Source organism: Capra hircus, chromosome 14, assembly GCF_001704415.2.
Source record: "Capra hircus breed San Clemente chromosome 14, ASM170441v1, whole genome shotgun sequence".
Taxonomy (NCBI): Eukaryota; Metazoa; Chordata; class Mammalia; order Artiodactyla; family Bovidae; genus Capra; species Capra hircus.
Genome location: NC_030821.1, coordinates 26,473,514 through 26,497,157, shown reverse-complemented (window position 1 = coordinate 26,497,157; position 23,644 = coordinate 26,473,514).

Genomic DNA, 23,644 nt, shown 5'->3' with positions numbered 1-23,644 from the left:
GGTTACCAGGCTCTCCAATGTATTTATGGCCTCTTTCTCTAAAACTAGGGTAATACTCTTTGCACCAGATATTTTTCTAAAAGTCCTGTGCCACCAATGTGCAGGAATGATGAAAATCCATTAGTTCAGGGGCTAAGGCTGATTTTGAATCCAGCTCTGCCACTCCTCAACTACACAGACACACAGACCTGGGCCATTCACCTTCCTGAGGACTTCATTCATTGTTTTACTATGGAATTACTAAGGACACCCAAAAATGGCACTTAAAAGCAAAATTCTAATTAGATCATTAAATTATTTTATGTCTGTTGAGATGATGTATGTGTAAGCACTTCTTTTTCCTCTCTTTCTTGATATACTGAGATTGCACTTCCCCAAAAGCATCATCAATCAAGTCTTGCTGTGTATTCTCTTTTCTAAAAAACTTGAGCCATGGTGTTCATTTAAAGAACCACTATTATGAGGAACAGCATCACAGTATTTTTTTTTCATTCATTTTAAGTTGTTGACTCTTCATCAAGGTTATCCTTATGAAACAATTTTATTCAGGTGAAATCACGTTAAAAGGGACACCGAGTACAGCTTAGAGGAAAAAAAATACATTCCAAAGAGCAACGACAATATTAAAGATTTGTCTATAATGGAATAGGTACCTCTTCGGTTTCAGGTATTCCTCTGCTTTAGCAATCATCTGACTGCTCCTAACATGTCCCATGGAGTTCCCATTAGAAGCCTCCTTTAAGATACTGTCCAGTCACCTTGAGGTGGGTGCCTGGCCATCAGTTCAGTTCAGTTTAGTCGCTCAGTCATGTTCGACTCTTTGTGACCCCATGAATCGCAGCACACCAGGCCTCCCTGTCCATCACCAACTCCCGGAGTTCACTCAGACTCACATCCATCGAATCAGTGATGCCATCCAGCCATCTCATCCTCTGTCATCCCCTTCTCCTCCTGCCCCCAATCCCTCCCAGCATCAAGGTCTTTCCCAACGAGCCAGCTCTTCACATCAGGTGGCCAAGGTATTGGAGTTTCAGCTTCAGCATCAGTCCTTGCAATGAACACCCAGCACTGATCTCCTTCAGAATGGACTGGTTGGCTCTCCTTGCAGTCCAAGGGACTCTCAAGTCTTCTCCAGCACCACAGTTCAAAAGCATCAATTCTTGGGTGCTCAGCTTTCTTCACAGTCCAACTCTCACATCCATACATGACCACATAACACACACATATACACAGGCACATATCATATGTGGAGTAGAGCAGCTCTCCATTTCACATTTCCTAAAGTCAAAAGTCATGGCTTCTTGATCTTCATCTTTTGCAGATCTTTTCATGAAATAGGAATTACATAATCACAGATTGAATTGTATTCTTTCAGTTAAATAAATTTATCCCAAATAAAAAGGCCCTGCTAAGTCGCTTCAATCGTGTCTGACTCTGTGCGACCCCCGAGATGGCTACCCACCAGGCTCCCCTGTCCCTGGGATTCTCCAGGCAAGAACACTGGAGTGGGTTGCCATTTGCTTCTCCAATGCATGAAAGTGAAAAGTGAAAGTGAAGTCTCTCAGTCGTGTCTGACTCCTAGCGACCCCATAGATTGCAGCCTACAAGGCTCCTCCGTCCATGGGATTTTCCAGGCGAGAGTACTGGAGTGGGTTGCCATTGCCTTTTCCAAAAAAGGCCCTACATTATCCTTATTTTTTCATTTTACCTCATACTGGTGAAATTTTGTCACATACTGGTATTTGGAAATCACTGGCAGAGGGGCAACTCAGTTAATGAGCTAAATAGAGAACAGGGAAAGGCTGACTCACCTTACCAAGGTGAAGAATGTTCCAGTATAGAAAAATACAAGGAAATACCCAATCCAAAAAGGACCATTTAGGATCAACATCAGTATTTTAAGTGGCTAATAGGTGTTGTGCAGCAAAGCAGACAGGAGAGTGCTGGTCCAGGCGCCCAGGCCTTCTCTTTCTTTTGCAGAGATCATCCTTACAACCAGAATCAAAGGACCAATTTTTCACTTCTTTTTTAGTTATTTGTTTAATATAGTTTTTTCTCCAAACATATCTGAGGTATTATGGCCAATGCCATAGAACACTAAGATTAACATTCGTGAATAAATGTTTGTTTTGAGAACATGACCACCCTCAGTGACTCTGTGGCCGAGTGTGAAGTTCTGGGTATTATCTCAGGTACCATTCAGAGCAAGACCAGACCAAGTCCTTGCCCCTGAAGTCCCAACTTTCCAAGTTTATATACACAGCACATGCAGGATGAAAAACACAGAGCATACCAGGGGGTTGGTTTTGATGTCTGCTTTAATTCCCTAATAGAAGAAAAGAAAGGAAGGAAAGAGAATGGGGGAGGGGGAAGGGGAAGGAGGAAGGGAGAAAAAATGGAAAACAATAACGGTGGTTCCCAGAAAGAAGGACAATGGCCAGTGGGAGATTTATGGGAAGTGAAAGCCCTGATCCTGCCCAGATTGTCCGGGAACTACTTGTGCAGGAGGGTGATTTGTTAACTGCTGTCTGGTCAGCATTTCCAGGGAGTCAGTTTTGGACTCTAATCCTCACATTTAGAATCGCCAAACCCAAGCCAAAGTTGTCTTCCAGGCATAGGGCTTTATTGGATGAGGCTACTTCATGTATTGTATGGTAACTGGTGGATACTCCACTTTGTATTTAAGAACAGCATCAAGACAGGAAAAAAAAAATAAAGTGGCAATATTACCAAAGCTTGGAAAGCACCATTTTATTTTTTATTTTTTTATTTTTTTTAATTTTTTTAAATTTTATTTATTTTTTTATTTTTTAAATTTTAAAATGTTTAATTCTTACATGCATTCCCAAACATGAACCCCCCTCCCACCTCCCTCCCCATAACATCTTTCTGGGTCATCCCCATGCACCAGCTCCAAGCATGCTGTATCCTGCATCTGACATAGACTGGCGATTCAATTCTTACATGATAGTATACATGTTAGAATGCGGAAAGCACCATTTTAAAAACAATTCATTTCTTTCCAGGATAGATATGACCCTACATGACAATGAGTATGAAACGGTTCAATACTCAAAACAGTCCTTTGAAAGTCACGAAGGACTTTCATAGATGCTTCAGAATAACCATCATGATACCAATAGTTCTGTTAATAACCACTTTCAGTATAATAATAATAGCAGCCAGCATATATTGAACTCTCCCCATATGCCAGCCACTGTATTAAATGTTGATATCACCTGCAGTATATTTAGTCTCCACACTAGTCCAGAAAGTTAATTAATATAATCATGTCCATTCTACAGATGAAGAAACTATGCCTCAGAAAGTTCAAGTCACTTAGTCAAAGTTAGTTTGATAATAAAGGTGGAACCATGATTTGAGCCCAAACAGTCTAGTTGTAGAATCTCACATTTTAAGACCATTATATATTTCCTGCCATTCTAATAGCTACTTTTCTCACTCAAAGTCACTCTGAGCTTTAAAGTCACATAGATATAGATTTAAATCCTGGTGTGTGACCCTAGAAAAGTCTTCTTGGGGGTCTTACTTTTTAATTTGTAAAACAGATGTAATCACTAAAATGAGAGGTAGTACTGGTAGTTATTCAATATATGGAAAGTATTACCCCAGCACAGACAAGACACAGACCATCATGACTAAAAGGGGAAATAAGCATGCAGAAAAACAGACCATCATGACTAAAAGGGGAAATAAGCATACAGAAAAACACAGAGCCCAGGTACTTAGGACCTATCTCCATGGCAAGGGACACCTGGTAGTAGCTCACCTTCAGAAATATTGAAGGTAATAATATCCCTTTAAGCAATTCAATTGATAAAGTAAAAATTTAAGTATACTTGCAAAATAAGATTTCAGTAATAACATTTAAAGCAAATCAAACAAAAACAAGAAAGAGGAATAGATCCTGTACAAAGAAAACAAAATCTATACCATTAAAAAGATTATGCTCTGAGTCACACCAAAACAAATTAATTCGTATAGTAAAGGAGGAATTGATATCTGTATCAGAACCCATCTGCCTGTCATACATAATTCAATATCCACAAAAGCAGGTTAAACCAGACACATTCCTTATCCTATGTTGTGGAGGAGTCATCTCTGTGACTATTGTATCAAATAAGCTCTAGGTTAAACAATCACTCTGGTAGAATCCTAGACAGAGTGGATTGGCAATCCACTGGCAATTGCCATCAAGAATCTGATGTGTGGTGTGGAAGAACAAATAGATAACAGACCTTAGAGAAGATCACATTGGCCAGGTCTCCAGCATTGTTGTGCTCTGCCTTCTCTAAGTAATGTAATTTCCCACTCCAGTAGAAGTTCATAGACTTTCCATTGTAGAAACATTAAAGATCTAAGATTAAAAGGAAAAAACAATATTATAAAAGAGAGAGTGGAAATGACAGCACAAATAGCAAAAGCACAAAAGAAACTAGTCGGAGAGAGGATCCGCTGTACTAGCAGCAGAACTCCCCATGAGTATTTTGCTACTGTAAGTTGGAGTCTCATTCTATGCTCCCTATCTTCACAGTGCACTGCAACAAAGAGGTAAAATTTATGAAAATAAAACCTTTTATTTTTTGGTAGCTTGTTTTGTGTACATAAATTTTGCAGAGAAAACGTGAATTCAAAAACTTCAGTCAATTAAACCTGCAGTTGTAAGACTTGCTTAAGTCCTGCCTACTGAAACAAAATCAGCAAACTTTTGGTGAGACCCTTCAAAATGGCTTTCATCAAATGTTACTATGTCTTTCAGAAACTAACTTTAAAGACAGCTATTAGAATACAAAAAATTTCTTATGATTGTCAGATCAGTTCAGTCACTACTCTTTGCAACACCATGGACTGCAGCACGCCAGGCCTCCCTGTCCATCACCAACTCCTGGAGTTTACCCAAACTCATGTCCACTGAGTCAGTGATGCCATCCAACCTTCTCATCCTCTGTCATCCCCTTCTCCTCCTGCCCTAAATCTTTCCCAGCATCTGGGTCTTTTCCAATGAGTCAGTTCTTCACATCAGGTGGCCAAAGTATTAGAGTTTCAGCTTCAACATCAGTCCTTCTACTGAACACTCAGGACTAATTTCCTTTAGGATGGACTGGTTGGATCTCCTTGCAGTCCAAGGGACTCTCAAGAGTCTTCTTCAACACCACAGTTCAAAAGCATCAATTCTTTGATGCTCAGCGTTCTTTATAGTCCAACTGTCATATCCATACATGACTACTGGAAAAACCATAGCCTTGACTAGACAGACCTTAGTTGGCAAAGTAATGTTTCTGCTTTTTAATAAGCTGTCTAGGTTGGTCATAACTTTCCTTCTAAAGAGTAAGCATCTTTTAATTTCATGGCTTCAGTCACCATCTGCAGTGATTTTGGAACCCCCCTCAAAATAGTCAGCCACTGTTTCCCCATCTGTGTGTCATGAAGTGATGGGACCAGATGCCATGATCTTCGTTTTCTGAATGTTGAGCTTTAAGTCAGCTTTTTCATTCCCCTCTTTCACTTTCATCAAGAGGTTCTTTAGTTCTTCTTCACTTTCTGCTATAAGGGTGGTGTCATCTGCATATCTGAGGTTATTGGTATTTCTCCCAGCAATCTTGATTCCAGCTTGTGTTTCATCCAGCCCAGTGTTTCTCATGATGTACTCTGCATATAAGTTAAATAAGCAGGGTAACAATATACAGCCTTGACATACTCCTTTTCCTATTTGGAACTGGTTTGTTCTTCCATGTCCAGTTCTAACTGTTGCTTCCTGACTTGCATACAGATTTCTCAAGAGGCATGTCAGGTGGCCTGGTATTCCCATCTATTTCTTATTATATCCCATGCTATGGTGTTTTTAACCTGCTGTTATTACTTGAATACTTAGAAGGGCCTCAGTGGATATTTGTTAAACAATAGAAAGGATTTTCTGGAAAGTTTTTAAACCTTTCATGATTTCATAGTTTAACTTTTCATAATGATTAAGATCTAGCTCTGAGATCAGATGGATCTAACTATCTGTGTCCTTCAGCAGGTTTTTGCAACTTCTTTAAGTCTCAGATCATTTTTTTATTAAAAGAAATCTTAGTATATAATCACGTCTTCCATTGGCTGTTCACTTAGGTTAAAAAGAGAATTTATATAAAACTCATAGCTCAGAACCATGTCTATGGCTCTAAAATGCTAAAAACATTAGCTACTAACATTTTATACCTCATCTTAGGCAAATCATGTACACGATTCTTTAATGTGATCTTCTTTGCCATGTGAAGCATATATTAAGCCTTTTTGTGATAGTATCAAGTATTTGGTCATGGCAAAATGACATACTTTTTGACAGAGATTTGTATGACTCATCAACAAACAAACAGATAAAGATTCCTGATTTTTCATGGTAGTTTATTGGTAGTAGGAGATGGACATGTATTCTATAGCAGAGGCCAGAGCACAGAGACCAAGACGGATAGAATAATATACTTAGAGAATAAAAGGAAAGGCCCTATTTTCTGATGTTGAGCTTCATAACATGTTTGATGGGCACATCACTGAAAAAGCTGGATCATCCATAATAACGTTAGTGGGAGGAAAATGATGCTTCCTCCCCACTCCCCCGGCTTTTTATTGGCAGAGGAGAGGCAAGCAAAAAGATAGAAAGAGGAGGGAGAAGCAGAAAACTTCACTATACACAAAATGGAGGTCAAGGTGAGCCTACTGTGATACAGTAGACGTAGCATGGGCTTTATAATGGGATAAATCTAAATCTGGTTTTCTAGCTGGGTTATTTGTTACGGAGGCTAAGTACCTATTGCTATTTAACAATCTGTGCACCTGTCACTTCATCTTTGTCATGGTAATAAAAATCATAACTATAAAATGTACAAATATAAAAATTATGTCATAGGGATCTAGTGAAGATATAATGAAACAACATTGCTAGTTGAGTGCACAATCCATTTTCTGGTCTTAGAAAATACTTCTCACTCACTCTGCAGGCAAAAAAGGCACAAAAATGCTTGCTGAAGCATTGTTTCTTGCACTTTTTTACTCATTTCTCCCATAAGCGTTCCTGGCAGTTGTGGGAGATTTGTGTTGTGTCAGTTTAGCTAAGCTGGGACATTTCCCAGAATCCACCTTTCCCTCATGCAGTCAGCTCAAGCCCAGGCTCAGAAGTGTGAAGGAAAGCCTAGCTGGCTTCTGGAGCTGAGAAGGTTGGTGCATACTAGGTACTGTTGCAGCTCCTGCCAGTGGTGTTGCCTCCTGGCTTCTTGGTTGGAGAGTGGCAGCAGCCAGGTGCTTAACTCCTCCAGAGTCTATCGAATCTCCTGTTCTGAGTTCTCCAACTCTCAGCTCAGTTTTGCGTTTGGCAGTGTGACAAAGGGGCATCGGCTTCTCCTGAGGAAAACTCTTAGCATCTAAGTTTGAAACTTGGAGGCAATAAGGAACAATACATGTTCCAGTTCATTCTTGAGGGTCCCAATTCAGGCTTGGGGGTTGCAGTTCGGCCTGTTGCATTTGCACAGGCAACTGGCCTTTCTTCACTCCACAGCCATCTTCCCTTCCCAAACATCTGCCTGTGGTATCAGGTTCCAGCATAGACTCAGACACTAAACCTCACATGCATTGTTTCTTCTGTTTCAATAGTTATATAAGGTTAAACCTTTATGATCAATGCCGCCTGAACTTCCCAGGTGGCGCTAGTGGTAAAGAAAGCGGCTGTCAATGCAGATGTGGGTTCAATCCCTGGGTTGGCAAGATCCCCTGGAGGGGAAAATGGCAACCCACTCCACATTCTTGCCTGGAGAATCCCATGGACAGAGGAGCCTGGTGGGCTACAGTCCATAGGGTCACAAAGAGTCAGACATGGCTGCAGTGAGTTAGCACATATGTGCATATGCTTACAGATACACATATACTTATCCTGGTCATCTTACTTCTCTGATAATCTGATAAAAAGCTTAACTGATTCAGTGGGCTTTCTATGTTACGGACTGATAAAACCAACGAGTAAGTACAGACTCTGTACACAATTCTTACAGGAAAAATCAGATATCACTCATAATATAAGAAATTATAAAGTTTCTATGGATTTGCCTACTCTGGACTATATAATATGTGACCTGTTGTATCTGTTTTTTTTCCCACTTGGCATGCTTACTAAGTTTATCCACATTGCTGGTTGTATCAGTACTTCAACTTTTATGGCTGAATAATATTCAATCATATGGATATATCACATTTTGTTTATTCATTTATCCACTGACGGACGTTTGGGTTGTTTTCAATTTTGAGAACTATATAGTTTCAAACAAGATAGTGGTAATTACAAAACATTGTGAACATATTAAATGTCACTGAAATACACACTTTAAAATTGTTAAGCTTGTATTACATAAATTTCACTTCAATAAAAAATTTAAGGTTATGAAGTTATAATGTTGATTTTCTTTAGTTTAAAAAATTTTTACATGTACATACATGTACATGTTCTCAATGAAATTGAAGATACTCTATTGAAGTTTATGGGTACCAAACTGGTAAAAAGTATGTTCACTTAACTAGATATTTTCAGTAATAAGGTCAAATGTTTTCTACATGTGACTCCAATCTACTTCGTATATTATTCTTTGCTCTGCTGTTTCACTACAAACTTGTCATTGATTGGCTTCTTGACATGCACATAAAATCAAAATTAGCATCTACCCTGTGAGAATAATTTTCTTAAAAGATTACTGCTTTCACCATTTAGCCAATAGTGAAATGTTTCTGTCTACACCATCCCACACTTATTTTGGAAGGCATTTGGTAACACTTATCAGCCTGCACATGCCAGCAATTAGATGTCAATAGAATTACTATGTTCAATCCTTTGTATACAAGGAACATATTAACCAAAATTTCCAGTCCTCACAATTTTCTGAACACATCAGTTTTTGTCCTTTTAGCATGGAGTGTCTTTAGAGACATATAAAGGCCCACATCTGCCTCCAAACAGTATGAAAGAAGATTTCAAGACTGAGGATATACCAAGCCAGTTCTCTTTCCCTTATGTTTCAGGAAGTACAATAAAAAGTCAGTATTTTCCTTCAACTGCCAAGTCCACTCTCTTTTTTCTTTTGTTTTAATTCTTTCTTATTCTATCTAATATGATTATCATTGTTTTCCAGAAATCCCTAGCCCCACCTCCCCCTATTACCCCTCTCTTGCACTATACTCCAGTCACACTGGTTTACCTTTAGCTTCAGGAACGTGTGAAACTCATCTGCATCTCAAGACCTTTAGAATTGCTCATTCTGCTTGAACATGCTGTCTCAACAAGGTCATTTTTTCATGATCCACATCTCAGATCATATGGTACCTTTTCCCAGTGGGATCCTCTAGCTATATCAGCCTTTCAGTCACACTCTACCACATTACCCTATTTAATTTTTATTTTATGTATTCTATTACTGTATCATGGCTTCCCAGGCGGCTCAGTGGTAAAGAATCCACTTGCCAAAGTAGGAGACACAAGACACATGGGTTTGATCCCTGGGTTGGGAAGGTCCCCTGGAGGAGGAAATGGCAACCCACCCCAATATTCTTGCCATGGAGAGAGGAGCCTTTGGGCTACAGTCCACAGGGTCACAAAGAGTTGAGCACATCTGAACATCTAAGGCCAGCACATCACTGTATCATATTGTTAACATAGTGGAGGCTCTGCCTGTCTGGTTGACAGCTGTTTTCCCAGAGTTTTGAACAATGCTGGAGCAGTTAGGAGGTGTAAAGTAACTATCTTGACTGACTAATAAACTAACAGGTTTATTAGTTTATTATCTAATAATAAACTAATCATGCTAATAAATGTAAATTTTCAATGTGATTCACAGTGGTACCATCATGGTAACACAAAATGCTGAAAAAGATTGGGTATCTATACGTATATACATGCATGTATGTATATATGTACGCTGGTTAGGGGGTTTTGAGGTGGTGAAAGGAGAAGGTTATAAGTTCAGTTTTGATATTTTCATTTTGAAGTATCATTAATATCCCAAGAAATGATATCAAATAAGTAATTTTGTGGATTAGACCAAACTTAAAAATTAGAAGTGTGGTATAGTGATGATTCATGAGACATCTGCTCCTCAGTGTTTATTAAATGTGGGCATGGATAAGATCATTCAGGAATGGCAAGAAGAATAGAAAGAGAGGAATGCAAGTGAGAATGGATAACAATTGAAAGCAAACAGAACAAGAGTTGTCAGTGAGAGAGGAGGATAACCATGAAGGTGCAGCACCCTGAAGAAGTTTTAGGCTGAGTATGTCTTAAGAAAATCCACGCGCTGAAGTCCTAATCCCCAGTGTAATGGGATCTGGAGGTGGGGCCTTGGGAAGTAATCAGATTTAGATGGGGTCATGAAGGTGGAGCATCAGATGGGATTAGTGCTCTTATAAGATGAGAGACACCAGAACTTTTCTTTTTCTCCCCTGAATTTGAACAAAGAAGAGGTCATGTGAAGACACGTGAGATTTGTTGTTGTTCAGTCGCTAAGGCATGTCCAATTCTTTGCGACCCCAAGAACTGCAGCATGCCAGGCTTCCTTGTCCTTCACTATCTCCTGGAGCTTGCTCAAACTCATGTCCACTGAGTCAGTGATGCCATCCAACATCTTACCCTCTGTCATCCCTTTCTCCTCTTGCCCTCAATCTTTCCCAGCATCAGATCTTTCCAGTGAGTTGGCTCTTCGTATCAGGTGGCCAAACTATTGGAACTTCAGCTTCAGAAGTAGTCCTTCCAATGAATATTCAGGACTGATTTCCTTTAGGAATGACTGGTTTGATCTCCCTGCTGTCCAAGGGACATTCAAGAGCCTTTCCCAGCACCACAACTCAAAAGCATCAAGTCTTCGGTGCTCAGCTCTCTTTATGGTCCAACTTTCACATCCATACATGATTACTAGAAAAACCATAGCTTTGATTATACAAAACTTTGTCACCAAAGTGATGTCTCTGCTTTTTAGTATGCTAAATTTGTCGTAACTTTTCTTCCAAGGAGCAAGCATCTTTTAATTTCATGGCTGCAGTCACCATCCACAGTGATTGTGGGGCCTAAGAAAATAAAATCTGCCAGTTTCCAATGTTTCCCCATTTATTTGCCATGAAGTGTTGGGACCAGATGCTATGATCTTAGTTTTTTGAATGTTGAGTTTTAAGCTAGCTTTTTCACTCTCCTCTTTCACTTTCATCAAGAGGCTTTTTAGTTCCTCTTTGCTTTCAGCCATTAGAGTGGTAACATCTGCATATTTGAGGTTGTTGATATTTGTCCTGGTAACCTGGATCCCAGCTTGTGATTCATCCAGTCTGGGATTTTGCATGATGTAGTATGCATGTAAGTTAAATAAACAGGGTGACAACATACAGCCTTGACATACTCCTTTCCCAATTTGGAAGCAGTCTGTTGTCCCATGTTCAGTTCTAACTATTGCTTCTTTACCTGCATACAGGTTTCTCAGGAGACAGTAAGGTGTTCTGGTATTCCCATCTCTTTAAGAATTTTCCACAGTTTGCTGTGATCCACACAGTCAAAGTTTTTAGCATAGTCAATGAAGCAGAAGCAGATGTTTTTGGGATTCCTTTGCTTTCTCTATTATCTAATGAATGTTGGCAATTTGATCTCTGGTTCCTCTGCCTTTTCTAAACCCAGTTTGTACATCTGGAAGTTCTTGGTTCACTTACTGCTAAAACCTAGCTTGAAGGATTTTGAATATTGCCTTGCTAGCTTATGAACTATGTATTCGAACATTCTTTGGCATATGCAATTGTATGTTTGAACATCCTTGTGCATTGCCCTTCTTTAGGATTGGGATGAAAACTGACCTTTTCCAGTCCTGTGGCCACTGCTGAGCTTAACAAATTTGCTAACATTTTAAGGGCAGCACTGTAACAACATCACCATTTAGGATTTGAAATAGCTCCATTGGGGGCTTCCCTGGTAACTCAGCTGGTAAAGAATCTGCCTGCAATGCAGCAGACCCTGGTTTGATTCCTGGGTTGGGAAGATCCCCTAGAGAAAGGATATACTACCCACTCCAGTATTCTTGGGTTTCCCTGGTGGCTCAGCTGGTAAAGAATCCGCCTGCAAGGTGAGAAACCTTGGTTCGATCCCTGGGTTGGGCAGATTCCCTGGAGAAGGGCATGGCAACCTACTTCTGTATTCTTGCCTGGAGAATCCCCATGAAGAGAGGAGTCTGGGGCTCTATGGTCTATGGGGACACAAAGAGTTGAACAGGACTAAGCACAGCACAATAGCTCCACTGGAATTCTGTCACCTCCACTAAATTTTTTCATAGTAATGCTTTCCTAAGGCCCACTTCACTTTACACTCCAAGATGCCTGGCTCTAGGTGAGTGACCGCACAATCATGTTTTATCCGGGTCATCAGACTTTTTGTATAGTTCTTTTGTGTATTCTTGCCACCTCTTCTTAATCTCTTCTGCTTCTGTTAGATCCTTGCCATTTCTGTCCTTTATTGTGCCTGTATTTGCATGAAATGTTCCTTTGGTATCTCCAATTTTCTTGAGATCTCCAGTCTTTCCCATTCTACCGCTTTCCTCCATTTCTTTGTATTGTTCACTTAAGAAGGCTTTCTTAAGTCTCCTTGCAATTCTCTGGAACTCTGCCTTCAGCTGGGTATATCTTTCCTTTTCTCCTTTACCTTTCACCTCTCTTTCCTTAGCTATTTGTAAGGCTTCCTCAGACAACCACTCTGCCCTCGTGCATTTATTTTTCCTTGGGATATTTTTTTTTTCATCACCTCTTGTACAATGTTATATGCCTCTGTCCACAGTTCTTCAGGCAATCTACAAGACTACCAGATATACTAGTCTCTCTCTTTTTTTTTTAATTTTTATTTTTACTTCATTTTGCTTTACAATACTGTATTGGTTTTGCCGTACATTGACATGAATCTGCCACGGGTGTACGTGAGTTCCCGATCCTGAACCCCCCTCCCAGCTCCCACTCCATATCATCTCTCTGGATCATCCCTGTGCACCAGCCCCAAGCACCCTGTATCCTGTATCAAACATAGACTGGCGATTCATTTCTTACCTGATAGTATACATGCTTCAATGTCATTCTCCCAAATCATCCCACCCTCTCTCTCTCCCACAGAGTCTAAAGGTCCGTTCTATACATCTGTGTCTCTTTTGCTGTCTCGCATAGAGGGTTATCATTACCATCTTTCTAAATTCCATATATATGTGTTAGTATACTGTATCGGTGTTTTTCTTTCTGGCTTACACAATGGAGTATTACTCAACCATTAAAAAGAATACATTTGAATCAGTTCTAATGAGGTGGATGAAACTGGAGCCTATTATACAGAGTCAAGTAAGCCAGAAAGAAAAATATACTAGTCTCTTGATATACTAGTCAAAAGATCTAGTCTCTTGAATCTATTCATCATCTTTACTGTGTAATCATAACAGATATGATTTAGGTCATACCTTAGTGACCTAATGGTTTTCCATACTTTCTTCAATTTCAGCCTGAATTTTGCAGTAAGGTCATCATGATCTGAGCCATAGTCAGCTCCAGGTGTTATTTTTGACGATTGTATAGAGCTTCTTCATCTTTGGCTGCAAAGAATATAATCACTCTGATTTTGGTACTGACCATCTGATGATGATGACAGTGAGATGGTTAACCTCTAAAAGCCAGAAAGAGTGTTCTCATCAGGAATGAAAACTATCAGCAACTTAATCTTGGACTTTCAGCTTCCAGAACTGTAGGAAAATACATTTCTGTTCTTTAAGTCAATTAATCTATGGCATTTTGTTATAGAGCCCAAGTCGGCAAAGGCAAGAGTATTTCAAGAAGGAGAGAACTTATATTTCATCCTAACTTAGAGATTTTTATTGGAGACTCTACTTCCTAACCAGCTTATTCCTCTGCCTTTTTTTTTTTTCCCTATTTCCTATGTTTTCTACAGGAATCATTTACATGTCTCTTTAGGTAAATTTTTTTTACATGACTCTCAGTAGACTACATTTCCTCATTGGTTAAGAGTTTCATGACCTTGAAATGTCCATGCCATGGATCACTTCTCCAGTTTATAATACTTACCCGTTCAGACCTGCTGTAATCATTGCAAACTTTAGGTACTTATTTCAGATTTCAGTTCTTTAGGAATGCCAAGCACAAATGACCATATACTCTGTTTCTCTCATCGTATTTTGACCCCAAGTTCTAAGGGTTCTAAGCATATGCTGGAAGGTTGGCAGGTTTCATCCAAGTCTTCTAGTTCAGGTGCTCATCTTCTGAGTGTAGAGGACATTTATCATATAAGGCAGTTCCTCATCAACACCCTTTTCTAGCGAGAAACCAGAGATCATTGGAGTACCATCTGACGATCTTTCTTTTTTCTTTGGAGTGGCATCTGACAGAACAGGCGCAAATGTCCCAGTCTCAATCAACCAGAGGCTCCAACATGGGACAGTGACTCTGTAGTGAGGGACACAAAACCAAAGTGACCATTTAGATTCATTCATAGCAGCAACAGCAGCATCAATGATGTCTTACATGCAGCAGCAGCTCTAGACCATCCTGCTTGGTTAAAAGACCCTGGCTTCCTCTCTCTTGGCATTAAAGTACGGAAGTGCCTTCCTTCATATCCAGTCTCTATGCCTGGTTCTCTATCCTCACATTGCTTCTGTGACATCCTCGGTATCCTTGCAAATTTATATACTTATTTTCCCCCTTTTTCCTAACACTAACCAGTTAGTTTTTGTTACCTGTAATCAAAACCTTTCAAACTAATAGAAAGGGAGGTATTCACATGATCCGCTCAAGTAAGAACCATGTCACCATGATTAGTGGCTAAGCTAGCACTTCCTAACAGAATTATTTGTTACTCTTGGCAGATTTCAGGGAGAAAAAAACCCACTGCTTTGCCAGAGCTTCTGTTGCCAGTGACTATCACTCTAGGGGTATTCTCAAGAGAAAGAGAACATTGGTTGGGGGGGGGGGACCAGCATTTGCAATTTAGATTGCCACTGCATTTAATAAATGGGGAGATGGTATTACTTTACTGTTATTAATTTTTTAAAGCCTTTGTAAAATGTCAGCTGGACTCTGTTTATTGGAACATACCAACACATTAGACAAAACTAACCTTGTTGATTTACTCAAGACAGCTAAGCTGACAAATTTCAATGGAGCCTGTTACAATGCTAGCTCTGACTTATAAAAATGTCTATTTTGAGTCATGACTAAGTAGGACTGTATATGTATTTATAAGAGTATTTTCCTGCCTCTAATGAAAGACACAGACATGTGGGAAAGTTGTTTATCCTATGAGCACCAAACATCATACTGAATCCCCTTGAAATGTTAAAATTTGGAGCCATTGGTCTGTTATCTACAGAGAGAAAAACAATACTGTGGGTTCAGGAGAAACGGATAGGAAGGTTTGAAATGGGAAGAAAAACACCAACAGGAATGATAAACTGGGTTTTAATGACAAAGTCACTTTGCCAATTGTAACTCAGGTGCTGGGTAAGCTGATCTGACTTCATTAGGTGATAGCCAGCCTCCCAAAGCCATCATCAGGCTGGAAGAAAGCCATATGTGTTGGTCGCACAAATGGACATTGATTTTTCAATAAACTGGAACCCAAAGCCAACATTACTCCAATGATATCTTTTCTCGGGAGAGATGATTTCTCGCTCATGCCTGGCACCATGTCTCAGCCCTTATATTACAAGAATTACATGGGTGAAGCAGAGTAGAAAACATCAGCTCACTTAAGTCAGGTGATGAATGAGGCAATTAAGTCAATTAGATGCAGAGTTACTGAGCTATATCTATTTTGCTTTGTAAAATATAATTTTAAATAAGATCATCTGTCATACCATACTTGACAGCATCAGAATTCTGTGTGGCAGAAAAAATGTGGTTCATTACTCTGTGAAAACAGTGTCTACTCTCTCAACTGGATAAAGTAACCTTCTTCTTTAAGTTGAAGGTTGTTGTCTCTTAACTCTTTCTCTATAAGAAAGCAGAACACGTTTTATATTTGCTATATATTTCCACATTTCTTTAAATGGTTTTTACAACAGTCATCATGTGTTTGGGGGATTAGTAGACAGAACTAATTTGAGTTTTTCAGTGTACCAGACGCATCTCTTTCTGGAGGGGGAGAGAGAGCACAGATTTTCTTTGTTCTGGTAAGCATCACTTGAGTGACTTTGTGGTGAAAAATAAACAGGCACTCTTGTCTAAGAGAAGAGTGCCAGGATCTTTAAGTTGCTTAACTAAAGGTATTCACCACCACTCTATCCCTTTGGTATGCAAAACTTGTCACTGGGGAAGAAGTGCGTATCTACAGTGGAACCAAGGAGGCCTTTGCAGTGACCGTAATCAGACTCTTTGCTTTTGGAGGAATATTTCTACAGCCTCTGATGGATTGTGATGGTCCTACTGAAGATGCATGGGCAGGTTAGGACACCAGGAGCTACCATGGGAAACTAACCACAAATGTGGATAATACTGGACTGGTGGCTAAGGCTTATCAATAAATTGCTTATGAGCTAAGCTGTTTTTTTGTTTTAAGGTAGAGAACCAATAAAACTTAGTGAACTGTTTATCAGTTAGAATATTTCACATATAAATATGAATTACATTGGCCAGTGCACATTTTCTGCAGTTTTCTCAAAAGCCTACCACTCACATATATATTATTACTCTCCCTGCTTCACTCATTTCTCTAACTTTCTGGAACACAGAAGGCAATTGAGTTATTTGCCTTTTGCCAAGATGGTTGTGAAAGTGAATGCCTCTAAGTTCAGTTCAGTTCAGTCGCTCAGTCGTGTCCTACTCTTTGCGACCCCATGAATCGAGCACACCAGGCCTCCCTGTCCATCACCAACTCCCTGAGTTCACTCAGACTCACGTCCATCGAGTCCGTGATGCCATCCAGCCATCTTATCCCTGGTCGTCCCCTTCTCCTCCTGCCCCCAATCCCTCCCAGCATCAGAGTCTTTTCCAATGAGTCAACTCTTTGAATGAGGTGTCCAAAGTACTGGAGTTTCAGCTTTAGCATCATTCCCTCCAAAGAAATCCCAGGGCTGATCTCCTTTAGAATGGACTGGTTGGATCTCCTTGCAGTCCAAGGGACTCTCAAGAGTCTTCTCCAACACCACAGTTCAAAAGCATCGATTCTTCAGTGCTCAGCTTTCTTCACAGTCCAACTCTCACATCCATACATGACCACTGGAAAAACCAATGCCTCTCAGTTGTCTGACTCTTTGTGACCTGGACTCTGTTGCACAGTCCATGGAATTCTCCAGGCCAGAATACTGGGGTAGGTAGCCTTTCCCTTCTCCACAGGATCTTCCCAACCCAGGGATCGAATCCAGGTCTCCCACATTGCAGATGTATTCTTTACCAGCTGAGCCACAAGGGGAGCCCCCTTTTCTTCAAAATAGTGGAGTAGAAGGACAAACACACTTCTCCTGCAAGAACTCCAAAATTACAACTTGCTTCTGAACAACCGTTGGCAGGAAAAGTTGGATCCCACCAAAAAAGGATGCCCCATGTCCAAGGGCAAAGGAGAAGCCCCAGCAAGATGGTAGGAGGTGCAAAATTACATTTAGAATCAAAGCCCATACCTGCCAGAGACACTTGGAGGGCTCAAACAAAACCTTGTGTGCATCAGGAGACCCTACAGAGACTGAGCCAGACCTGCCTCTGAGTGTTTGAGTATCTCCCGTGGGGGTATGGCTCAGGTTACCTGCTGCAGGGGTAGGGGCTCTGGGTGCAGCAATCCTTGGTGTGGCATAAGCCCTCTCAGAGAAAGTCACCATTAACCCCACCATAGAGCCGCTGAGCAGACAACCCACAAACTTCAGAACAATTATACCAAATAAATTCTCACACTGTTAAGAAAGTGCTAGGACACACAACAGATTTCTCAACCTGGGGGTCTGACAAAGGGACTGAGAACCCTCAGGGAATATAACTTTGGAGACCAGTGGGAATTGATTACAGAAATTACACAAGACTGAGGAAACAGACTCTTAGAGGGCACAAACAAACCTTGAGCAGACCAGGACCCAGGAGAAAGGAGCAGTGACCCCACAAGAGACTGACCCAGACTTGTCCATGAGTCTCCAGGAGTCCCTGGCAGAGGCATGAGTCAGCAGTGGCTTGCTACAGGGTCAGGGCACTGAGCGCAGCAGTGCATGCATGGAGCCTTTTGAAGGAGGTCACCATTATCTTCATTACTTCCACCATAGTTTGGTCTCAGGTCAAGCAATGGGGAGGGAACACAAACCTGAGCATCAACAGAAAATTGGATTAAAGATTTACTGAGAATGGCCTCACCATCAGAAAAGACCTAGTTTCATCCACAGTCAGTCTCTCCCATCAGGAAGCTTCCATAAGGCTCTTATCGTTACCAATCAGATAGTGACAGAATGAAAACCACAGTCACAGGAAACTAATAAAAACTGATCACATGGACCACAGTCTTGTCTAACTCAATGAAACTAGGAGCCATGCCATGTAGAGCCACCCAAGATGGACAGCTCATGGTGGAGAGGTCTTAAAAAATGTGTCCACTGGAGAAGGGAATGGCAAACCACTTTAGTATTCTTGCCTTTAGAATCCCATGAATAGTATGAAAAGGCAAAAAGATAGGCCACAGAAAGATGAACTCCCCAGGATGGTAGGTGCCCAACATGCTACTGGAGAAGAGTGGAGAAATAACTCCAGAAAGAATGAAGAGATGAAGCCAAGTGAAAACAATGTCCAGTTGTGGATGTGACTGGTGATGGAAGTAAAATCCAATGCTGTAAAGAACAGTATTGCATAAGAACCTGGAATGTTAGGTTCATGAATCAAGGCACATTGGAAGTGGTCAAACAGGAGATGGCAAGAATGAACACTGACATTTTAGGAGTCAGCGAACTAAAATGGACTGGAATGGGTGAATTTAACTCAGAGAACCATTATATCTACTACTGCGGGCAAGAATCCCTTAGAAGAAATGGAGTAGCCCTCATAGTCAACAAAAGATTCTGAAATGCAGTACTTGTGTGCAATCTCCAAAACAACAGAATGATCTCTATTCACTTCCAAGGCAAACCACTCAATATCACAGCAACCCTATGCCCCAACCAGTAATGCTGAAGAAGCTGAAGTTGAATGGCTCTCTGAAGACCTACAAGACCTTCTAGAACTAACACCCCCAAAAGATGTTCTTTTCATTATAGGGGACTGGAATGCAAAAGTAGGAAGTCAAGAGATACCTGGAGTAACAGGCAAATTTGGCTTTTGAGTACAAAATGAAGCAGGGCAAAGGCTAACAGAGTTTTGCCAACAGAAGCACTGGTCATAGCAAACATTCTCTTCCAACAACACAAGAGAAGACTCTACACATGGACATCACTAGATGGTCAACACTGAAATCAGACTGATTATATTCTTTACAGCCAAAGATGGAGAAGCTCTATACAGTCAGCAAAAACAAGACTAGGAGCTGACTGTGGCTCAGATCATGAACTCCTTATTGCCAAGTTGAGACTTAAATTGAAGAAAGTATGGAAAACCATTAGACCATTCAGGTATGACCTAAGTCAAATACTTTATGGTTATACAGTGGAAGTGACAAATAGATTCAAAGGATTAGACCTGAAAGAGTGCCTGAAGAACTATGGACAGAGGTTCATGACATTGTATATGAGGCAGTGACCAAGACAATCCCCAAGAAAAAGAAATCCAAAAAGGCAAAATGGTTGTCTGAGGAGGTCTTACAAACAGCTGTGAATAGAAGAGAAGCAAAAGGCAATGGAGAAAAGTAAAGATATACCCATCTAAATGCAGTAGAGTTTCTAAGAACTTAGAGTTCCTAAGAATAGCAAGGAGGGATAAGAAAGCCTTTCTTGGTGATCAGTGCAAAGAAATAGAGGAAAACAACAGAATGGGAAAGATTAGAGATCTCTTCAAGAAAATTAGTGATTCCAAGGGAACATCTCATACAAAGATGAAAAAAGGACAGAAATGGTCTGGACCTAAAAGAAGCAGAAGATATTAAGAAGAGATGGCAAGAATACACAGAAGAACTATACAAAAAAGATCTTTATGATCCAGATAACCACGATGGTGTGATCACTAACCTAGAGCCAGACATCCTGGAATGCAAAGTCAAGTTGGCCTTAGGAAGCATCACTATGAACAAAGCTTGTGGAGGTGATGGAATTCCAGTTAAGCTATTTCAAATCCTAAAAGATGATGCTGTGAAAGTGCTGCACTCAATATGCCAGCAACTCTGGAAAACTCAGTAATGGCCACAGCACTGGAAAAGGTCAGTTTTCAGTCCAATTCCAAAGAATGGCAATGCTAAAGAATGTTTAAACTACTGCACAATTGCACTCATCTCAAGGACTAGCAAAGTAAGGCTTAAAATTCTCCAAACAAGGCTTCTACAGTATGTGAACTGAGAAATTCCAGATGTTCAAGCTGGATTTAGAAAAGGTAGAGGAACCAGAGATCAAATTGTCAACATACGTTGCATCATATAAAAAGCAAGAGAGTTTCAGAAAAACATCTACTTCTACTGTCTTGACTATGCCAAAGCCTGTGACTGTGGGGATCACAACAAATTGTGGGAAATTCTTAAAGAGATGGGAATACCAGGCCACCTTATCTGCCTCTTGAGAAATCTGTATGCAGGTCAAGAAGCAACAGTTAGAACCGGACATGAAACAACAGCCTAGTTCCAAACTGGGAAAGGAGTACGTCAGGTTTGTATGTTGTCACCCTGCTTGTTTAACTTGTATGCAGAGTATGTCATGCGAAATGCCAGCCTGAATGAAGCACAAGCTGGAATCAAGGTTGCCAGGACAAATATCAATAACCTCAGATATGCAGATGACACCACCCTTATGGCAGACAGCAAAGAAGAACTAAATAACCTGTTGATGAAAGTGAAAGATGAGAGTGAAAAAGTTGTCTCAAAGCTCAACGTTCAGAAAACTAAGATCATGGCATCTGGTCCCATTATTTCGTAACATATAGATGCAGAAACAATGGAAACATTGAGAGACTATTTTGGAGTGCTCCAAAATCACCGCAGATGGTGACTACAGCCATGAAATTAAAAGATGCTTGCTCCTTGGAATAAAAGCTATGCAAACCTAGAAAGCATGTTAGAAAGCACAGACATTACTTTTCCAACAAAGGTCCATCTAGTCAAAGCTATGGTTTTTCTAGTAGTAGTCATATATGGATATGAGAGTTGGACCATAAAGAAGGCTGAGCACCAAAGAATTGATGCTTTTGAACTGTGGTGTTGGAGAAGATTCTTGAGAATCCCTTGGACTGCAAGGAGATCCAACCAGTCAATCCTAAAGGAAATCAGTCCTGAATATTCATTGGAAGGACTGATGCTGCAGCTGAAACTCCAATACTTTGGCCACCTAATGTGAAGAACTGACTCATTGGAAAAGACCCTGATGCTGGGAAAGATTGAAGGCAGGATGAGAAGGGGAAGACAGAGGATGAGATGGTTGGATGGCATCACAAATTTGATGGGCATGGGTTTGAGCAAGCTCTGGGAGTTGGTGATGGACAGGGAAGCTGGTGTGCCGAAGTCCATGGGGTCACAATGAGTCAGACACAACTGAGCATTTGGAATGAACTGAAGATGGTTGTGGGAAGAGGGTATCAAGTCTGTCATAGAATAGGGCTGAGACTGGCAGCCTCTTTAAGCCAGCCACTTGGGAATATGCTTGAGAAACTGACTGAACATGTGGAAACTGACTTGTGACCTTAGGAACATACTTAGTTGAACTGGGTATATGAGTCTTTATCTCACACACAAAGTGTGGGGATCTAGCCAAGGGCATTATTGCAGGAGAGGACAAGGACATCAAACATGGATTTTTAAAGACATAATTGCTGGTTAAAGAATATGTTAAATCATAAGTTTAAAAAATGTTATCAAGTTGACCTCAGAAAGGTTGGACCAGGTTATATACAAACCAACAATTCATGAGAACACCAGTTTGCATATTAGTCAGCAATGGCTATCATTGATTTTTAAAGTTTTGTTAATCTATGGGGAAAAATTGATGCTTTAGTTTAACTTTTCCTGAATACTGGTAAATTTAGGCATATTTGGAGATGTATGCTGGCCATTTTTATTTTTTCTAAGAACTACCAGGTTATAACTATTGTTTCTTTTCATTTTTAGGTTTATTTGCTTTTCCTCATTGAACTGTAAGAACGCTTAGATGGTTCTCTTTCTTTGTCATATTTGTTGCAAGTATTTTTCCAATCTGTTAATTGCCTTTTAACTTTGCTGCTGCATCATACATTGTGCATAAATAGTTAATTTTTACTTAGAAAATTGTTACTTTTAAAAAATGATTTTGGGATTTAATGTCATTCATAGATCACCTCAGCTATACAATGCCAAAATAATCCCCTCAGATCAGTTCAGTTGTTCAGTCGTGTCTGACTCTGTGTTACCTTGTAAGGTAGTCTGCCAGGCTTCCCTGTCCATCACCAACTCCCAGAGCTTGCTCAAAATCATGTCCATTGAGTCAGTGATACCATCCAACCATCTCATCTTCTGTCATCCCCTTATCCTCCTGCCTTCAATCTTTCCCAGCATCAGGGTCTTCTCTAATGAGTCAGCTCTTCACATTGGGTGAGCAAAGTATTGTAGCTTCAGCTTCAGCATCAATCCTTCCAATGAATATTCAGGTTTCATTTCCTTTGGGATTGACTGGTTTGATCGCCTTCCAGTCCAGGGGACTCTCAAGAGTCTTCTCCAACACTATAGTTCAAAAGCATCTATTTTTCAGCACTCAGCTTTCTTTATGGTCCAAATATGTTATACAGGTTGATCATAACTTTTCTTCCAAGGAATGAGCGTCTTTTAATTTCATGGCTGCAGTCACCATCTGCAGTGAGTTTGGAGCCCAGAAAAGTAAAGTCAGCCACTGATTCCACTGTTTCCCCATCTATTTCCCATGAAGTGATGGGACCAGATGCTATGATCTTCGTTTTCTGAATGTTGAGCTTTAAGCCAACTTTTTCACTCTCCTCTTTCACTTTCGTCAAGAGGCTCTTTAGTTCTTCTTCACTTTCTGCCATAAGGGTGGTGTCATCTGCATATCTGAGGTTATTGATATTTCTTCCGGCAGTCTTGATCCCAGCTTGTGCTTCTTCCAGCCCAGCGTTTCTCATGATGTACTCTGCATATAAGTTAAGTAAGCAGGGTGACAATATATAGCTTTGACATACTCTTTTTCCTATTTGCATTCTTATTTTGGTCAGAGCTTAAATGGGAAGTGTTTTAATGTTATCATGTTTGCTAAGTTTTTGTGACAATTTTCTTAGTTAAATTAGGGAGGAGCCTATTTATTCCTAGTTTGATTTTATTAATTATGGTATTGATTCATGGGAAACACCCTTTTTATAATAAGATAGGTGTATAATATTCTCTGAATGTGTTTATCTAATTGAATTTTCTAAACAGATTTCTCCATGTGAAACTTATTACACTTCTAGAATAAATCCTAGTCATTTTATTATTCTGTGAAAAAGTTACATGTTATAATTTGTGAATATGTAACTTGAGATGTTC